Source organism: Vulpes lagopus, chromosome 19, assembly GCF_018345385.1.
Source record: "Vulpes lagopus strain Blue_001 chromosome 19, ASM1834538v1, whole genome shotgun sequence".
Classification (NCBI taxonomy): domain Eukaryota; kingdom Metazoa; phylum Chordata; class Mammalia; order Carnivora; family Canidae; genus Vulpes; species Vulpes lagopus.
Window position 1 is genome coordinate 652,041 of NC_054842.1, and position 19,652 is coordinate 671,692.

General features: G+C 39.8%; 1 pseudogene; it reads left to right on the forward strand.

Annotated features, from left to right (window-relative positions):
* The first annotated feature begins 799 nt into the window (after nt 1-799).
* LOC121479146 lies at nt 800-894 on the forward strand (annotated as a pseudogene).
* The last annotated feature ends 18,758 nt before the right edge of the window (nt 895-19,652 follow it).

Sequence of the window (19,652 nt, forward strand, 5' to 3'; positions counted from 1 at the left end):
AATTCTGACCAGTGATAGGCTAGCTCAAAGGGTCATTATAGGGTAAATTGTAATTCAGTTGGCCACCTGCGTGCGGACCGACATGACTATGCAACTTTGTGTGTGTTACAAGCTCATTGGCCACGGGCCCCATAAAACTGGTACACCTCTTAACCTCGGGCTCCAAGTCTCTGCTCTGCTGTGTGGGGTACACTTGGACCCAAGCTCGAGCTTGTAAATAAACCCTTGTGCGTTTGCATGGGTGTCAGCTCCTTGGTGGTTTCTCCGTACGTAATCTTGGGCACAACAAATAAATAAAATCTTAAAAAAAAAAAAAAAAGAATACAGCATACAGAAGTAGATTTATGCATATGTTTGTGTGGACCATTGATCTTTTACAAAGTAAAAAGACAATTCAGTGGAGAAAGACAGTCTTTTCAACAAAAGTTGCTGTTAACAATTGTAATTCAATGGCAAAGTAAATAAACCTTGAAGTACAGTTTGCACTTTATTCAAAAATTAACTCAAAATGTATTGTGGACCTTTAAAACCTAAAATGAGAAAATGTGTAGAAGAAAACATACAACACGTCTAACTGCTTATTTGATAAAATTTCTTAGATGATCTCAAAATTCTGATACGTGAAAGGGAAAAATTTGATAATAAAATTTTATCACTTAAAAAACTTCTGCTTTATAAGGACACTATTAAGAAAGGAAGGAAGCCAAAGCTGAGAGAAAAATATTTACATAACATATTTAAGAAGGGATTTGTTGTTTCAGAATATTTTAAAAACTCAAATTTCCAAAAAAGGAAAAAAGTGTACATGTACACGAAAAATGGGAAGGATACAGAGAAGAGTAACATGGCCTCTGCATGAATGACTTACAAATTCATGAAGTGTTCCATATTTTTACCCAATGAAAGTGGCAAAAGGTATAAGCTTCCAGTGATTAGATAAATAAGTACTGGGAATGTGACATACAACATGAGGACTATAGCTGAGGAGAGAACAGAAGGCTAACTGAGGACAAAGCACAGGGTGACACCTCACAAAAGCCCCCCCCCCCCCCCCCCCCCCCCCCCCCCCCCCGCCCAGGTGACCTGTGTGTGAAATTCCTCAGGCACTCCTCCCTTACTTAAAGCTAAGGGAAAGGAAAAACAAATAGTTAATTTATAGAGATTATAATCCTATAGAGGTGAGTCTCCCTCAGTTTACAAAATGTCTTAGTGATTTACAAGAAAAAAAGCATTCTTATCAATAACCTAATTCCAGAAAGAAACCCCTAACTGTCTCAATGTTAATGCTTTACCACAGGGAGAAACAACCTTTACCTTGACAATGGCAAGGCCTCCAGGATCTTGTAGATCTTCTTTAGCATATGAAAGTCCTTTCAAAACCTCCCTTTTCCTGACCTCCCCCAGCTCCTAAGTATATAATCAGCCACCCCTCACAACCCCAAGGCAGCAGCTCTTTCTGCCCACGGGTGCTGTAATAAATGCTTTAATAAAACCACCATTTTGCACCAAGACCTCTTAAGAATTCTTTCCTGATCATCATCTCCAGACCTCACTCCACCAAACCTCACCTATATTCCAAAACTGCATCGTAGTTAACACTACTGTTGGTACATCTGAAAGTTGCCAAGAGAGTAGATCCTAAAATTTCTCATCACAAGTGATGTAGTTTTCTTCCTTGGATGGAGATGTCAGTATTATAACGAAATAAAGATAATTGTAGGCCATTCCAGGGGTCACTCCATGATCCATCTGCAAAGGCAGGAGTTTGGAGGTGGGGGTAGGCTCAAAGAATCTAGGTGGTCCGGACTGGCAGGTGGTCTTGTCAAGGTAGTCACCAACTCCTGGGGGGTGGTTTCCAGTTTCATTTTGCCTAAGTTAAGAGGAAAGCCTGAAAGAAAAGCCTAAGGGAAAATATAAGTAAGACAGAGGTTAGTGAGCACAAGCAGGTGGGCAGTAAAGGCCAGGTCTTGGAGTCTAGCTGATGACAAGATGATGACTGTAACTAAACTTAATGTGGCCATTGAGGAAGGAACAGAAGGTTAGCTGAGGACAAAGCACAAGCTGACACCCCCAACCCCTCACCCCAGGTGGGATATGTGTGACATTCCTCAGGCACTCCTGACTTCCCTAAAGCTAAGAAGAGGAAAAACAAATAGTTGTTAATTTATGGAGACCACAATCCTGCAAGACCTGAGTCTCCCTCTGTTTACAAATGTCTTAGTGATTTACAAAAACGAAGCATTTTTATCAATAACTTAGCTTCCCGAAGGAAATGTAGATACAATTAAATGTCCTTATGACCAGCAGCCCATTGACAGAAACTTGAAGAGGGCAAAGTATACTATTCCTCCGGGAAGCTCCCAACTATCTTAATGTTAAGCCTTTTGCTAGAAGGAGAAACAGCATCTGCCTTTGGCTCAAGGTGTGATTCCCACATTCCAGGATTCGAGTCCCACATCGGGCTCCCTGCATGGAGCCTGCTTCTCCCTCTGCCTGTGTCTTTGCCTCTCTCTCTGTGTCTCTCATGAATAAATAAATAAAATCTTAAAAAAAAAAAAAAAAAAAAAAACTTGACAAGAGCAAGGCCCACACTATCCTGAGTCCTCTTTAATATATGAAAATCCTTTTGAAACCTCCCTTAAAAAAAAAGAAAAAAAAAAGAAACCTTTTTCTTACCTCCTACAACTCCCAAATATATAACCAGCCACCCCTCACAACCCCCAGGCAGCAGCTCTTTCAGCCCACTGGGTCCTGTCCCTGTGCTTTAATAAAACCACCATTTTGCACCAAAGACATCTCAAGAATTCTCTTGGTCATCTCCAGATCTTGCACCACCAAACGTCACCTATATTCCAAAACTACATCAGTCATCATTTCACAATATATGTAGTCAAGTCATTGCACTGGACATCTTAAACTTACATTGTACTGCACATCAATTATGTCTCAATAAAACTGGGGGGAAAGAAAAAGTTCAATTAGAAAATGGCAGACTAAATAGACACTTTATCACAGAAAATTTAAATCTGGTGGAAAAAAAATATACTAAAAGATGTTCAACATCACTAATTATTGGTAAAATCAAATTAAAAGCACAATAACCTCTACACTTGATGAGGACTAAGCAGTTCAGTTAGGCCAAGAGAATCTTCAAATCAAGAACAGAGTGAAATCTTTTCAAAATTGTCATTCCAAGAAGCCAGACCCAAGGCCAGCATCAGTCAGAACATGTTGGCATTCCAGGTCATTGAGTGATTTACCATCCTAGCCTGGCAGACACATCATTCACAACCAAGTCACAAGGACAAGGGATGAAGCTAAAACCTATTTCCTGGGTGATAAAGGAAGAGATGTTCATGCCAGAATAACTGATTAAGGTAGCAGCCCCATCTGTGGGACATGACCTCCGAGACCCTGCCTAGCCCCCAATATATATGCATGATGCAACTATTACTCCAAGTAAGCTGCACTCTTGGGCTCTTATCCAGACCTCCTGTGGGTTTTCTTCAGTCTGAACAGAATGCCCAGAGATAGTTCATTCATAATAACAATCTATTCAAGACAGGTCATTTGTTTTGGTGAAAATAGAATGTTCTTGAAAATGTTGCCATTACACAAGATAAGTGATGAACAGAGCTGACCTCTAACTCCCTATAAATAAAAAGTAATGTAAAAATCAAACACAAAAGAAATAAAAACAGCCACAACAGCAACTCTGTCAGCCCTGTGGAAATATTCTGAATCTGTGACTCTCCATCTATTTATTGTTCTTGCATTTCTTTTTCCCTTTGGTAAGGACAGTCATTTAGGGGAGGGACTGGCCTAGCTCTGCTACCTTTGGAGATAGGAAGCTCCTTGATATGGGGAGACCACAGAAATGGGAGGGCTTGTTGCATTATCTCCCAGTGGAAGAGCATGCACCCACTGTGTGAGTGGTGCTTGCCATCATGCTTGATGGCTGTCTCATGAACAGGAAACAGAGAAGGCTGTTGGCCCCATGAGATTACGTCAACAGTTTCCACTGCAGTCCCCCTCCCCAAGACTGAATAATTTGTCTTGACTTGGTTTTCAGCTTTTTAAAAAATTTCCAGGTCATGTTAATATGTCAAGTTTGGATATGATTGACAAACGTGACTCCTACATTTCAAATTTCTAGGTGCTGGACATTGAACAAAAGAAGTAAACTAAAAGCAAAACAAAAAACTAGCCAGGCCTCTGGGAAGCTAGCACACAAGTCAGGGAGATTACAGGGTTTCATAGCAAATGGTGAAGCTGGGGTAGTACTGTTAGGTCTCCTGGAAGATGCTCTGAACCTAGACTTACCATGCACTGGTAGACTGCCCCACTTACCCTAAGGGAGGGCCCTGTGCCCCCATCCCCTCCAGCACTGGTGTGGCTCCCCATTCCTCTCTGCCTACCTGCTGGGCTTTCCAGGTGTCACATTTTAGCTCTCAGACTACTGGAAAGGTTCATCTTCTCTACATACTCATTGAGTCCTTCAAATGACACGTTTGTGAACATTTTCATTTTATAAAATTTTTACTTATCTTTCTATTGGTTTCTCAGTCATTATCTTATTGAACTGCAGATTTCCTTTTAGTTTCTATGTATTGATTGCTTTGTTTTTTTATTTTAATTTTATGTATGTCTGCAACTGGTAATACACTCATGAGGTTCAAATTTCAACATCTAAAGCTGGGTCTTCTGTAAAATCTCACCTCTATCTCTGACTCTCAGCCACCTCATTTTATATCTATCTCTCAAGATATTGTATGCACGTGAAAGCAATGAAATCATATCAGCATTCACACATACGCAAATATTCTTCCCCTTTTGCTTCTAGACAGATGATAAGATTACTTACGGATTCTTCTGTGCCTTACTCTATTTGCTTAACATTCCATCCTGGAAATTATTCCATATCCAATGCATAAAGAATTCCCTTATTTCTTCTTGAGGTTGTGGAGCATTCCCTCGATGGGATGTTTCATAATTTATTTAACCAATATAGTATTGAGAGACATCCAGTTTGTTTCTAATCTTATGTCTCTTTCTAGAGGTGAGATTGCTGGATCAAAGGATGGACAATTTTTAATTTTGAAATTTACTTTCCAAAAGGTCTTTTTTAGAGACAGTACCAGTGAGAACTTCCATCAGGGATGTATATGAGCATCTGTTTTCACTCCTACTGCCAAAGCTGGGTGGTATCACTCTGCATGTCACACACTGCTTGATAAACCTTGGCACTCCAGCATGTCCCTCTGCAGGAAAGGGCAAGTCCTTTAACCACACAGCACTCACTTGCACTTCTGTCCTCTCAGTGCTGGCCTATCTTTCCATGAGATTGCTGGTCTTTTGTTTTGGAGGAGCACTTAATATGCTCAGGCAGAGAGCTATTTCTATGATATTGGCAGCATATCCCAATTTCTCTTAAATAATTATTTGACTTCTGACTTTACTGCCTGTGTGCACAATGCCAAAATTGTAATTTTATGTAACTAAATTTATTAATTATTGTTTTCTTATTCTAAGCTTTGTTGTGTAGTCAGAAAAGCTGTGTGTGTGTGCACACTAGCTCTCCCATGTTACTTCTAGCTTTTTTATCATTTCACTTTTATGTTTAAATATTTGAACCATTTGGAGTTCATTCAGACATAGAGAATGAGGTATGCATCCAGCTTATTCATCTTCCAGATTACTACCAAATTGTCTAATTGCCATTTATTAAATATACTTTTTATGCTGCTTTCAGATGGTTTCCAACCTAGACTAGCTTATGTGTTTAAGTGTATTTTTGGTTCTTATTGTCTGTTCCACTAATCTGCCCATCTATTCTTGCTTTGTTTCCACACTGCTTTACTTATTGCAGCTGTCTTCTGTTATAATACAGCCCCTTGTTATTCTTTTATTTTCAAAACTTGCTATGTTCACGTGAACCTTGACTACTGAAAATAACTATTGATACTATATTAGTGTCCTCTCATCGTATTCATAAATTAACTAAAGGAGAATGGAAATCTGTTTGATGTGGAGCTTTCCTGCCTAATGACAATGACTGCATGTTCGTCTGATATAAATATACTTTTGGACTTCAGGAGTGTTTTAAATTGTTGCTCAAATAGCCATGTACATTTCAATATGCATTCCCAGATATTTTACTTGTATTGTGCTATTATAGAAGAAGCTTTTTAAGTTAAATCTTATAAAATTTTATTTTATATATAATATATGTGTGTATACATAAGCTACTGATTATTCTATATTATTTTCTCCCAAATACATGAATTCTAAAGTCTTTTATTTTTGCTAAAATAGTTGATTGATCATCTTTGGTTTCAATGATAAAAATTTTATCTAATCAAATATAGTAGTTAGTTTATATCTTTCATCCCACATTTGTACATCTTTAATTCATTCACTTTTTAAATTTTTTTTGGATAGTGTAACGTCAGTAACAGCAAATAAAATTAGAGATAAGTAAGATTTTACAACTTTGTATTTTCTATTACTTTAGTGGAGATGCTTTTAGTATTTCCCTACAAAGCTCAATGCTTGCTTTGAAATATATATACATATGTATACATTTTGTGTATGTATCTTCATTTCTGTTTTATTTTTTTAAAAAAGATTTTATTTCTATATTTGAGAGAGAGCTCAGGAGAGTGAGAATAAAGCAGGGGGAGTGGCAGAGGGAGAGGGAGAAGCAGACTCTCTGCTGAATGGTGAGCAAGATTGGATGCAAGGCTGGACCCCAGGACCCTGGGATCATGACCTGAGCCAAAGACAGACACACTTAACCAACTGAGCCACCCAGGTTTCCCTCTTAATTCCTATTTTTAAAAATTCTTAAAAATAATGTGTATCAGTGCATGATTTTAAATAATTTTTTAATAAAAATGGAAATTAACAAAATGGAAATATAATTTTATCACTTGACTTTTCAACATTTTTTAAAATAGTTAAATAATAAAAGATGTTATATATTATTTATTTTTTTATTAGGATCTATAAATAAGATTCGTCTATAATTTACAATCCATTATGCAATCATTGTCATGCTTTGGCATCAATATCATACTTGTCTCTTCAAAATATTTTGAAAAATAACATTATTTTTCTTTGGTCTGAAATATTTTACAGATCTTTGGAATTATCAAGTCTTTAAATGTTTGCCAGAATTCTTCACTGTGTTCTAAAGGTTGAGTAGCCATACAAAAAAAAATTCTTATATAGTGATCTGCCTATTGAGATTTTCTCTTTCTAGAGAGAGTTTTGATACATTATATTTTGTTAGAAAATTATCATTTCCTTCAAGTTTTCAAATATATTTCACAGAGTTAAGCAAAGAGGTGTCTTAAGACTTTTAAATTACCTCTGATATTATTTTCTCCTCATCATTACTTATGTTCTGTGTTTGCACTTTCTTCCCTATAATAAAATCTATGATTTTTCTCCTGACTCCTGCTTTAGCTGCATACCAAAAGTTTGATATGTAGACTTGGTATTCTTGTTATTGTGTTGTTTATACTTTTGAATTTTTATGTGTTTTTCTTTGTGCCCAGTAATTGTTTGAGAGCACCTTGAAATCCAGGTGGTAAGAACTATTTGTTTTCTCGTTCTTCTACTAAATTCTGGTTTATTACATGAGATAGGATAATAGTTACACTTCTGATTTTTAGAATTTACTGAAGTTGAGGTTTTTTGATCCACCATATTATTATATTTTATGACTGTTCTGTGAGCACATGAAAAGATTTGTTCCTTGTTTTCAGGATACATTTTTTAATATAGTAATTAGCTAATCCTTATTAATCATTATACTTGAGCCTTCTGTGCCCGCCTTACACTGCAGATGTAAGGTACAGAATCTTGCTGTGGCTAGTGTTCATTAAACCTCTGGTGCTTACCATCTTATAAACATGGTTTATGCCATTCCATGACTATTAAATGGTGTCCTTCACTCTTTGGCATTTTAAAGTGTCTGTTTGTTTTGATTAATGATGTTTGGTGTGGATTCAACTTTATCTGATGTTAAGATGACTTAAGCTTTCTCTTTGTACATGTATACTAGTTTACAACTGCCCATACTTCTGTATTCAGATTAATCTGAATTTTCATTTACTGAAATGAAAGATACGTTTAGTGTAAGTGTAAGTGTAAGTGTAGTGTAAGTGTTTTGTCACCTATGTTGTCATTTCTATTGTATGTTTTTCTCTAACGGTAAAGATTTGTATTTTGATAGTATTGAACTGCCTTCCATTAAAAGCAAGACCACAGGCCAACAGAGGAGCTGCTTATGCTCAGCCCCTTATCACTAAACTGAGACCTAACTTAATGACACCTTTGACTCTCCCAGAAATGGAATTTTAAGACAGTCATTCAAGAATTGCCTCATCAGAACTAGGGAGGTAATCTGTCTGACAGGCCTCTGTCATCCCCTAAAAACAAGTAACCTTGCAATAACCAATTCATTTTTTTGCCTTTTTTAAACTTTCTTGCTCTTGCCTCTTCATTTTGTACAGGTCCTCTGAGTGCTTTTTCCTATCTGCTGGGCTGGATACTGCCCTATTCAAGTTGTGTTTTGCTCACATAAACTCTTAGATATTTAATAAACTTCAGTTTATCTTTTAACACCTTATAAACAAAACTTTACATTATACCTTCTAGTATCTATTTTTTTGATGGATAGTAGCTCTTAATTGCCAATATGAGTAATGATGAAATTAGTACATTCCATCTTCCCCCCTTCATCTTTTACTACCTGTTTTTAGTTAATAGCCACCTCTTTTTTTGTTAAAAAAACTCCATACATGTAGTATTATATTTGTTGGTTTTAAATATTCTTGGATTTATCTACACAACATGAAGGAATAAGAACTGATAGTACCTCTCACCATTTTTCCTTCCTTCTGACTTATTCTTGAGTTATGTTGCTATTTCATTATCAGAACTCATGGCATCTCTAATCATCTGTTGCTTCTATCTCCTTGTTTTAATTTTATTTCTGTGGCTAAGTAAATTCAATGTTCAGTTTTTCCCTTGATTATTTAGTTGTTTCCCTGGTTGGCTGAAGTTTGTCATTCAGTGAGTCTCTTAAGAATAGCTTATAGGGGGGATCCCTGGGTGGCGCAGTGGTTTAGTGCCTGCCTTTGGCCCAGGGCGCGATCCTGGAGACCCGGGATCGAGTCCCACGTCAGGCTCCCGGTGCATGGAGCCTGCTTCTCCCTCTGCCTGTGTCTCTGCCTGTCTCTCTCTCTCTCTCTCTCTCTGTGACTATCATAAAAAAAAAAAAAAAAGAAAAGAAAAGAATAGGTTATAGGAGAGTAAGTTACTGCAGGCTCACTGATGCATGCCCATTCTTTCTGTGCAAAGTAGCCATGTGCTAGGTATAAATGTCTGAATCATTCTTTCCTTCCATAGAGGATTTTAGGTGATGCTGCCCTGTCTTCTGGCACTGACACTGCTGTGGAGACCTGCACGGCCAACCTAAACTATGTCTCTTACATGTGGCTTGCTATTGCTCATCTTCATTTTGGAGGATCAGGTACCTTTAGTAAGTCTCAGTTCTAACCAATCTGTATCTGTTTTATTGGTGTGTTGTGAATGCTTTCAGTATGAAATTAATCTCCTTTGGCTTGTTCAGGAAGCTTTTCTTGCATCATGTTTTCAAATATTCTGTTTCACTATTTTAGATTTTATCTTCCCAGACTCAAATCATGTTTATGATGGCATCCCTTTGCCTATCTACCACCTCATTTTACTGCTCCTTTTTAACTTCTTATTTCGTTATTATTTCACATTACTTATTTTACTCATTTTTATCTTCTCTCTTGTAAACTACTATGTTTTCAGTAGTTCCTATTCTCCACATGCTCCCTCCAATCTTTCCTCGCTTTCTGTACTGGCTTTGTGCTGTGTTTCCTGCTTCTTTGCTGTGCTCTACTAGCTCACACTTCATCTCCTCCATGCTCTGCTGTGCCCTTCCTCATTTCTCTTTCTACTCCTATTCCATAAGTTATTGGCTATGACAATCCCTTTGCCCCATAGAAACCCTTTTCTATAAATTTTCTTCATGTGCTATTTGCTTATTCCTATCCTTTTCCTCATTTTTCTCATTATTTGTTCTTAAAGTAATTTTTACAGATGTTGTTCTAGTTTTGTTGCACTTACTTACTTTTTAATCAGGTACTTTTTCTCTGGGCCATCTATTGGCAAAATATTTAAGTACGGACAGGAGTAGAACAGGGAGCATGGAAGGTTCTGCGCCACAGTACCAAACATCTCCTCTCTACTGCAGCTTCAAAGGATGATGGTGTCCTACATCCTACATGGGATCCTCAGTTAGCCATGCCTCCACTGCCTCTTGGTATCAAATAGAGCTCAGAAATGCTCCTACAATTAAAAATACACTCTCGGGGGAGGGGCAAGATGGCAGAAGAGTAGGGTCCCCATGTCACCTGTCCCCACCAAATTACCAAGATAACCTTCAAATTATCCTGAAAATCTACGAATTCGGCCTGAGACTTAAAGAGAGACCAGCTGGAATGCTACACTGAGAAGAGTTCGTGCTTCTATCAAGGTAGGAAGACGGGGAAAAAGAAATAAAGAAACAAAAGGCCTCCAAGGGGGAGGGCCCCGCGAGGAGCCGGGCTGAGGACGGGACCAGTGTCCCCAGGACAGGAGAGCCCCGTCCTAGAGGAGCAGGAGCTGCACCAACCTTCCCGGTTGGAGGGGGGGGGGAAGGGGCTCGCAGGGAGTTAGAGCAGGACCCAGGAGGGCGGGGATGCCCTCGGGCTCCCGGGGACACTAACAGGCACCTGTGCCCCGGGAGAGCGCCCCGAGCTCCCTAAGGGCTGCAGCGCGCACGGCGGGACCCGGAGCAGCTCGGAGGGGCTCGGGCGGCGGCTCCGCGGAGGGGGCTGCGGGGCGGGAGCACGAATCCAACAGCGCAGGCTCCGGAGCACAGGGCACCGGGACACAGCCCAGGATCCGGCCTCCCAGGGACAGGCAGAGGCCGGGAGGGCCCAGGACAGCAAGGACGCTCCTGCCCCGAGCTGAGCAGATCAGCGGCCCCACCCCGGAGCCTCCAGGCCCTGCAGACGGAGAGCCCCGGAGCTACTGCGGGGGCTGACTCCAGGGCTGCAGAGCTGCCCCCGCCAATGCGGTTGTTCCTCCTGGGGCCTCACGGGGTGAACACCCCCACTGAGCCCTGCACCAGGCAGGGGCAGAGCATCTCCCCAAAGTGCTCACACCTGATAATCAGCACAGCAAGCCCCTCCCCCAAACCAGCTGGACGGACAAGTTCCAGGAGAAGTCAGGGGACTTACACTATACAGAATTAGAGGATACTCCCCTGTGGTTTTTCTTGTTTTTGTTTTTGTTTATTTGTTGTTGTTCTTGTTTTTTGCTTTTTGATTTATTTGCTTCCCCCACCCCTTTTTTTCCCTTTCTTTCTTTTTCTTTCTCTTTTTCATCTCTCTTTTTTCTGTTTTTCTTCCTTTTTTCTTTTTTCATCTTCTCTTTTCTTTCCCTCTTTCTCTCCTCTCCTTCTCTCCTTTTCCCAATACAACTTGTTTTTGGCCACTCTGCACTGAGCAAAATGACTAGAAGAAAAACCTCACCTCAAAAGAAAGAATCAGAAACAGTCCTCTCTCCCACAGAGTTACAAAATCTGGATTACAATTCAATCTCAGAAAGCCAATTCAGAATCACTATTATACAGCTACTGGTGGCTCTAGAAAAAAGCATAAAGGACTCAAGAGACTTCATGATTGCAGAATTTAGATCCAATCAGGCAGAAATTAAAAATCAATTGAATGAGATGCAATCCAAACTAGAGGTCCTAACAACGAGGGTTAACGAGGTGGAAGAACGAGTGAGTGACATAGAAGACAAGTTGATGGCAAAGAGGGAAACTGAGGAAAAAAGAGACAGACAATTAAGAGACCATGAAGACAGATTAAGGGAAATAAACGACAGCCTGAGGAAGAAAAACCTACGTTTAATTGGGGTTCGCCGAAAGGGCCAGAGGGCGAGAATATGTATTTGAACAAATCCTAGCTGAAAACTTTCCGAATCTGGGAAGGGAAACAGGCATTCAGATCCAGGAAATAGATTCCCCCCCTTAAAATCAATAAAAACTGTTCAAAACCTCGACATTTAATAGCTTGCAAATTCCAAAGATAAAGAGAAGATCCTTAAAGCAGCAAGAGACAAGAAATCCCTGACTTTTATGGGGAGGAGTATTAGGGTAACAGCAGACCTCTCCACAGAGACCTGGCAGGCCAGAAAGGGCTGGAAGGATGTATTCAGGGTCCTAAATGAGAAGAACATGCAACCAAGAATACTTTATCCAGCAAGGTTCTCACTTAAAATGGAAGGAGAGAGAAAGAGCTTCCAAGACAGGCAGGAACTGAAAGAATATGTGACCTCCAAACCAGCTCTGCAAGAAATTTTAAGGGGGACTCTTAAAATGTCCCTTTAAGAAGTTCAGTGGAACAATCCACAAAAACAAGGACTGAATAGATATCATGGTGACACTAAACTCATACCTTTCAATAGTAACTCTGAACATGAACGGGCTTAATGACCCCATCAAAAGGCGCAGGGTTTCAGACAGGATAAGAAAGCAGGATGCATCTATTTGCCATCTACAAGAGACTCATTTTAGACAGAAGGACACCTACAGCCTGAAAATAAAAGGTTGGAGAACCATTTACCATTCAAATGGTCCTCAAAACAAAGCAGGGGTAGCCATCCTCAGTTAACTAAAATTTACCCCGAAGAGTGTAGTGAGAGATGAAGAGGGACACTATGTCATACTTAAAGGATCTATCCAGCAAGAGGACTTAACAATCCTCAATATATATGCCCAGAATGTGGGAGCTCCCAAATATTTAAATCAATTAATAACCAAAGTGAAGAAATACTTATTTGTGATACATTTATACTTGGTGACTTCAATGTAGCTCTTTCTATACTTGATAGGTCTTCTAAGCACAACATCTCCAAAGAAAGGAAAGCTTTAAATGATACACTGGACCAGATGGATTTCACAGATATCTATAGAACTTTACAACCAAACTCACCTGAATACACATTCTTCTCAAGTGCACATGGAACTTTCTCCAGAAGAGACCACATACTGGATCACAAATCAGGTCTGAACCATTACCAAAAGATTGGGATCGTCCCCTGCATATTCTCAGACCATAATGCCTTGAAATTAGAACTAAATCACAACAAGAAGTTTGGAAGGACCTCAAACACGTGGAAGTTAAGGACCATCCTGGTAAAAGATGAAAGGGCCAATCAGGAAATTAAGGACTAATTAAAAAGATTCATGGAAACTAATGAGAATGAAGATACAACCGTTCTAAATCTTTGGGATGTAGCAAAAGCAGTCCTGAGGGGGAAATACATCGCAATACAAGCATCCATTCAAAAACTGGAAAGAACTCAAATACAAAAGCTCACCTTACACATAAAGGAGCTAGAGAAAAAACAGCAAATAGATCCTACACCCCGCAGAATAAGAGAGTTAATAAAGATTCGAGCAGAACGCAATGAAATCGAGACCAGAAGAACTGTGGAACAGATCAACAGAACCAGGAGTTTGTTCTTTTAAAGAATTAATAAGATAGATAAGCCATTAGCAAGCCTTATTAAAAAGAAGAGAGAGAAGACTCATATTAATAAAATCATGAATGAGAAAGGAGAGGTCACTACCAACATCAAGGAAATAGAAACGATTTTAAAAACATATTATGAACAGCTATACGCCAATAAATTAGGCAATCTAGAAGAAATGCACACATTCCTGGAAAGCCACAAACTTCCAAAACTGGAGCAGGAAGAAATAGAAAACCTGAACAGGCCAAACCAGGGAGGGAATTGAAGCAGTCATCAAAAACCTCCCGAGACACAAGAGTCTAGGGCCAGATGGCTTCCCTGGGGAATTCTATCAAACATTTAAAGAAGAAATCATACCTATTCTACTAAAGCTGTTTGGAAAGACAGAAAGAGATGGAGTACTTCCAAATTCGTTCTATGAGGCCAGCATCACCTTAATTCCGAAACCAAAGACCTCACTAAGAAGGAGAATTACAGACCAATATCCCTGATGAACATGGATGCAAAAATTCTCAACAAGATACTAGCCAATAGGATCCAACAACACATTAAGAAAATTATTCACCATGACCAAGTAGGATTTATCCCCGGGACACAAGGCTGGTTCAACACGTAAAACAATCAATGTGATTCATCATATCAGCAAGAGAAAAACCAAGAACCATATGATTCTCGCATTAGATGCAGAGAAAGCATTTGACAAAATACAGCATCTATTCCTGATCAAAACAACTTCAGAGTGTAGGGATAGAGGGAACTTTCCTCGACATCTTAAAAGCCATCTATGAAAAGCCCACAGCAAATATCATTCTCAATGGGGAAGCACTGGGAGCCTTTCCCCTAAGATCAGGAACAAGACAGGGATGTCCACTCTCACCACTGCTATTCAACATAGTACTGGAAGTCCTAGCCTCAGCAATCAGACAGCAAAAAAAATAAAAGGCATTCAAATTGGCAAAGAAGAAGTCAAACTCTCCCTCTCCTCAGATGACTGTATACTGTACGTAGAAAACCCAAAAGCCTCCACCCCAAGATTGCTAGAACTCATACAGCAATTTGGCAGTGTGGCAGGATACAAAATCAATGCCCAGAAGTCAGTGGCATTTCTACACACTAACAATGAGACTGAAGAAAGAGAAATTAAGGAGTCAATCCCATTTACAATTGCACCCAAAAGCATAAGATACCTAGGAATAAACCTAACCAAAGAGGTAAAAGATCTATACCCTAAAAACTATAGAACACTTCTGAAAGAAATTGAGGAAGACACAAAGAGATGGAAAAATATTCCATGCTCATGGATTGGCAGAATTAATATTGTGAAAATGTCAATGTTACCCAGGGCAATTTACACGTTTAATGCAATCCCTATCAAAATACCATGGACTTTCTTCAGAGAGTTAGAACAAATTATTTTAAGATTGTATGGAATCAGAGAAGACCCCGAATAGCCAGGGGAATTTAAAAAAAGAAAACCATAGCTGGGGGCATCACAATGCCAGATTTCAGGTTGTACTACAAAGCTGTGGTCATCAAGACAGTGTGGTAGTGGCACAGAAACAGACACATAGATCAGTGGAACAGAAGAGAGAACCCAGAAGTGGACCCTGGACTTTATGGTCAACTAATATTCGATAAAGGAGGAAAGACTATCCACTGGAAGAAAGACAGTCTCTTCAATAAATGGTGCTGGGAAAATTGGACATCCACACGCAGAAGAATGAAACTAGACCACTCTCTTGCACCATACACAAAGATAAACTCAAAATGAATGAAAGATCTAAATATGAGACAAGATTCCATCAAAATCCTAGAGGAGAACACAGGCAACACCTTTTTTGAAATCAGCCACGGTAACTTCTTGCAAGATACATCCACGATGGCAAAAGAAACAAAAGCAAAAATGAACTATTGGGACTTCATCCAGATAAGAAGCTTTTGCACAGCAAGGGATACAGTCAACAAAACTGAAAGACAACCTACAGAATGGGAGAAGATATTTGCAAATTACCTATCAGATAAAGGACTAGTATCCAAATCTATAAAGAACTTATCCAACTCAACAGCAAAGAAACAAACAATCCAATCATGAAATGGGCAAAAGACATGAAGAGAAATCTCACAGAGGAAGACATGGACATGGCCAACACGCACATGAGAAAATGCTGTGCATCACTGGCCATCAGGGAAATACAAATCAAAACCACAATGAGATACCACCTCACACCAGTGAGAATGGGGAAAATTAACAAGGCAGGAAACCACAAATGTTGGAGAGGATGAGGAGAAAAGGGAACCCTCCTGCACTGTTGATGGGAATGTGACCTGGTGCAGCCACTCTGGAAAAGTGTGTGGAGGTTCCTCAAAGACTCAAAAATAGACCTGCCCTATGACCCAGCAATGCACTGCTAGGGATTTACCCCAAAGATTCAGATGCAGTGAAACGCCGGGACACCTGCACCCCGATGTTTCTAGCAGCAATGGCCACAATAGCCAAACTGTGGAAGGAGCCTGGGTGTCCATTGAAAGATGAATGGATAAAGAATATGTGGTTTATGTATACAATGGAATATTCCTCAGCCATTAGAAACGAGAAATACCCCCCATTTGCTTCGATGTGAATGGAACTGGAGGGTCTTATGCTGAGTGAAGTAAGTCAGTTGGAGAAGGACAAACAGTGTATGTTCTCATTCATTTGGGGAATATAAATAATAGTGAAAGGGAATATAAGGGAAGGGAGAAGAAATGGGTTGGAAATATCAGAAAGGGAGACAGAACATAAAGACTCTTAATTCTGGGAAACGAACTAGGGGTGGTGGAAGGGGAAGAGGGCGGGCCGTGGGGTGAATGGGTGAGGGGCACTGAGGGAGGCACTTGACGGGATGAGCACTGGGTGTTATTCTGTATGTTGGTAAATTGAACACCAATGAAAAATAAATTTATTATTAAAAAAAATACACTCTCCTCAGGCTGCAACATCCAAGGAGTTTTAAACTTCTAGGTATGCCTCTCAGCTTTACATTTACTTTCTCTGCTAATTTTTAGCCCAGCCACTAAGCATCCTTCCTCTGCATTCCCTCAAAGTGTCCCTGTCTTATATCTACCACTCTCAGTGGCATTTCTAACCACCTGCAATTTAGGAGTGGTTTGCGTTCCCTTGGCTTACTGAAGGTAGAGTTTGTATTTTCATTCCTCATTCTCCTGGCTGCTTTTCAGAAAATTTTCAGGAATAAAACAAGGAAATGCGTAATTTATGCCTCTGTCTTAAAAATAAAGTCTCTATCTCCTGTAGTTGTTGGTTTTTCTGTTTTTTGTTTTTTGTTTTTTGGCTTTGTAAATGTCTTCAGTTACTGTGTCACCATATGGTAACTTTATTTCTGGTGTTTTATTTTTAAGGCAAAATCATGAAGTTTCATGTTGTTAGATGTATCAAGTTTTCATCTTATAGTTTTTGTATTTGATGTTTTTTTTTAAAAATGTCTTTGCTTACCCCCTATTCACAAATATATTCTGACTTTGGTATGATCTACCTTTTCCTTCAGTACTCTACGACTCAAGTCTGTGGCTGTTTTCTGACTGTGAACTAGGAAGACAGGAAAATAACATTACTGCACATTTGATTTAACAGCTTATTAGAAAACCCTGTTTATATGCATTCTATTAATGCTGTTTCTCTGCAGAACCTAGACTAACATAGCCATTGTTGTGAGGAGGTATGTATATACAGCCTACCAAATTAGGAATTTAGGCTCCACTTCCCTGCAGATATGAGAGCATGGCACGTAGAAATGTGTGCGTATGTGTGTGCATGTGGGAATTTTGGAGTCACTTAACATAGACTGTTATGCCAACCAGACCCATGTGACACCATAAGCACTAATATTGGCTATTTCTTACTCATGGTGGAACAGAGCCTTGCCTGGATAGGCTTGCAGACAAACTTGGAAAAAAAATGAGAAGAGAGTCTTGCTTCCAGGCAGCATTTTCCTGCTGGCCCAAGAAAGACAGGAAAAGAGATGAGGCGAAAACCACTGGCCAATATCAAGGCACATGAAAGGTGTCCTGGGGTACCAAGAGCTCACAACTTATAAGGGAGGGATTGAAACTTATTCAATAAAGTAAGAGGCATTATCCAAAATATACAATTTCTTTATTTTTTTAAAGGTTGCTTTAATTATTTATTTGAAGAGAGAGAGAGAACGTGAGCAAGTGTGAGTGGTGGGTAGGGAGGGTCAAAGGGAGTGTGAGAAGCAGACTCCCACTGAGCAGAGGCCCCTGACTCATGTCTGGGATCACGACCTGAGCTTAAGGCCAACACTTAACCAACTGAGTCACCCAGGCACCCCTAAAATTTCTTTAAAGAGAATAATTTCAAAGGCTTGATTTACTAGTATCTACAGTGTACACAGTTCTTCAGGAATCCCACCAGGGCCTGAAATAAGGCCAGTCATTGGGTCCTCCCAAGAGCAAGGATCAGCTGCTGGAATCTGAATCTCACTAATGAATGGGCCCCTATCCATAAAACTGAATCTGGGTGAAGGACAACTTTTAGTAACTACCTTTCTGGGGTCTCTACTGTCTGCCATTATAGGGCATGTGTAAGCCACTCAGGAAAACCCACATTTAAATGAAATAGCTAATCAAAGTTTTCAGATTTTTGTTAGAGCCACAATCACTTGGAGAGGAAAAAATAAATTGATTAGCATCCTTAGATGCATGGTTTCTGTGCAGACTCTTCGTTCTGGAAGCATCTCAGAGTAGACTACGCTCTAGGAGAGATGCCTGAAGCTCCTGGGGCTATCTCTTCATGGAACATGCTAGATCCATGGATTACCTTTCCACTGAATGCTCAGTCATGTTTTCCCAATCTGGGGCATGCTCCTTGAAGTTTGGAGTAACAAATGGCCCTCCACCACAGCATCACTATGAAGACATGCTTCTTTTAGTCCTCTGAGAATATAATAAGCAAAATTGGAAAGTTTTACCAACTGTCTCTTGAAAAACCTTCAAATCTTATTAAATTGGCCAGCATGCTGAATGGTAATAATCCTAGTATGACTCTCTCTGTGTAGATGAGGGCTGTACAGAGGTGTCATGGTTCTCTATTTGACTACATCACTTACTTACATACAACTAGTAGCTTTGAGGTGTAGCTCCCTTCTCCAGATTGCCAAGCCACTCTCCTCTGAGGTAGAGATGATTCTCACATTTGCAGACAGCATCTTGATGACTTGACTTTCCCCAGGCCCCCACCTGCCTACAGGTATCCTCCAGCCTTGTCAAAGAACTTGATCCATTTTCTGAGCCTGCCATAGAGATGTGCTTCCCTGCCTTTGACCACTTATTCATTCCACATTCCACAAACAATTCTTTGAAATGCCGAACTCACATTAAAATTGTCATTTAAATTTCATAAAACAAGCCTTTATTCATTCATTGTTTGAGTATTTAAAGAGAAAGTAAAATATTTTTAATAAATAAAAACCACTAACCAATGCCATAGCCCTAGGCCTGAGCTGGCTACATTCTCCTTGAGACCTGCCTGCCACTGTGCTGCTGGGGTCCTCCTGGCTCCCTTGTTCTTTCTTGATTGGCTTCTCCTACTCTTTCTCTAATGTCTCCTTCCCTACCAGAATGAGTAAAACATGAGTTAAATACAGTATTGCCTCCTATGAACTAATTAGCAAGGAGTGATGCTCTGCTTGGTCAAACTCATTTATCAAACCAGGGCCTGGACCTGCCCTGTAAAGCTTAACCCTGGAGGTGCTTTCCAAGAGGAAAAAAAAATGTTAAGACTTCTGCCCTAAATTTAATTTCCCTCCTTTGCCTTATAGTGAAATAAGTCTTTTAAGAAGTTTGTTTTATAAGCATGATTTCTATTCTACTGCAGAAAGGGGAGAGGGGAGAGGAGGAGAGGCCAGATGAGAAGAGGACAGAGCATGACAGAAACCCCACGATTATGCCTGGGGCAGGGGTGTTGTGCATTTTATTTTCTCATTTCTTAGGCTCACTAATAATGT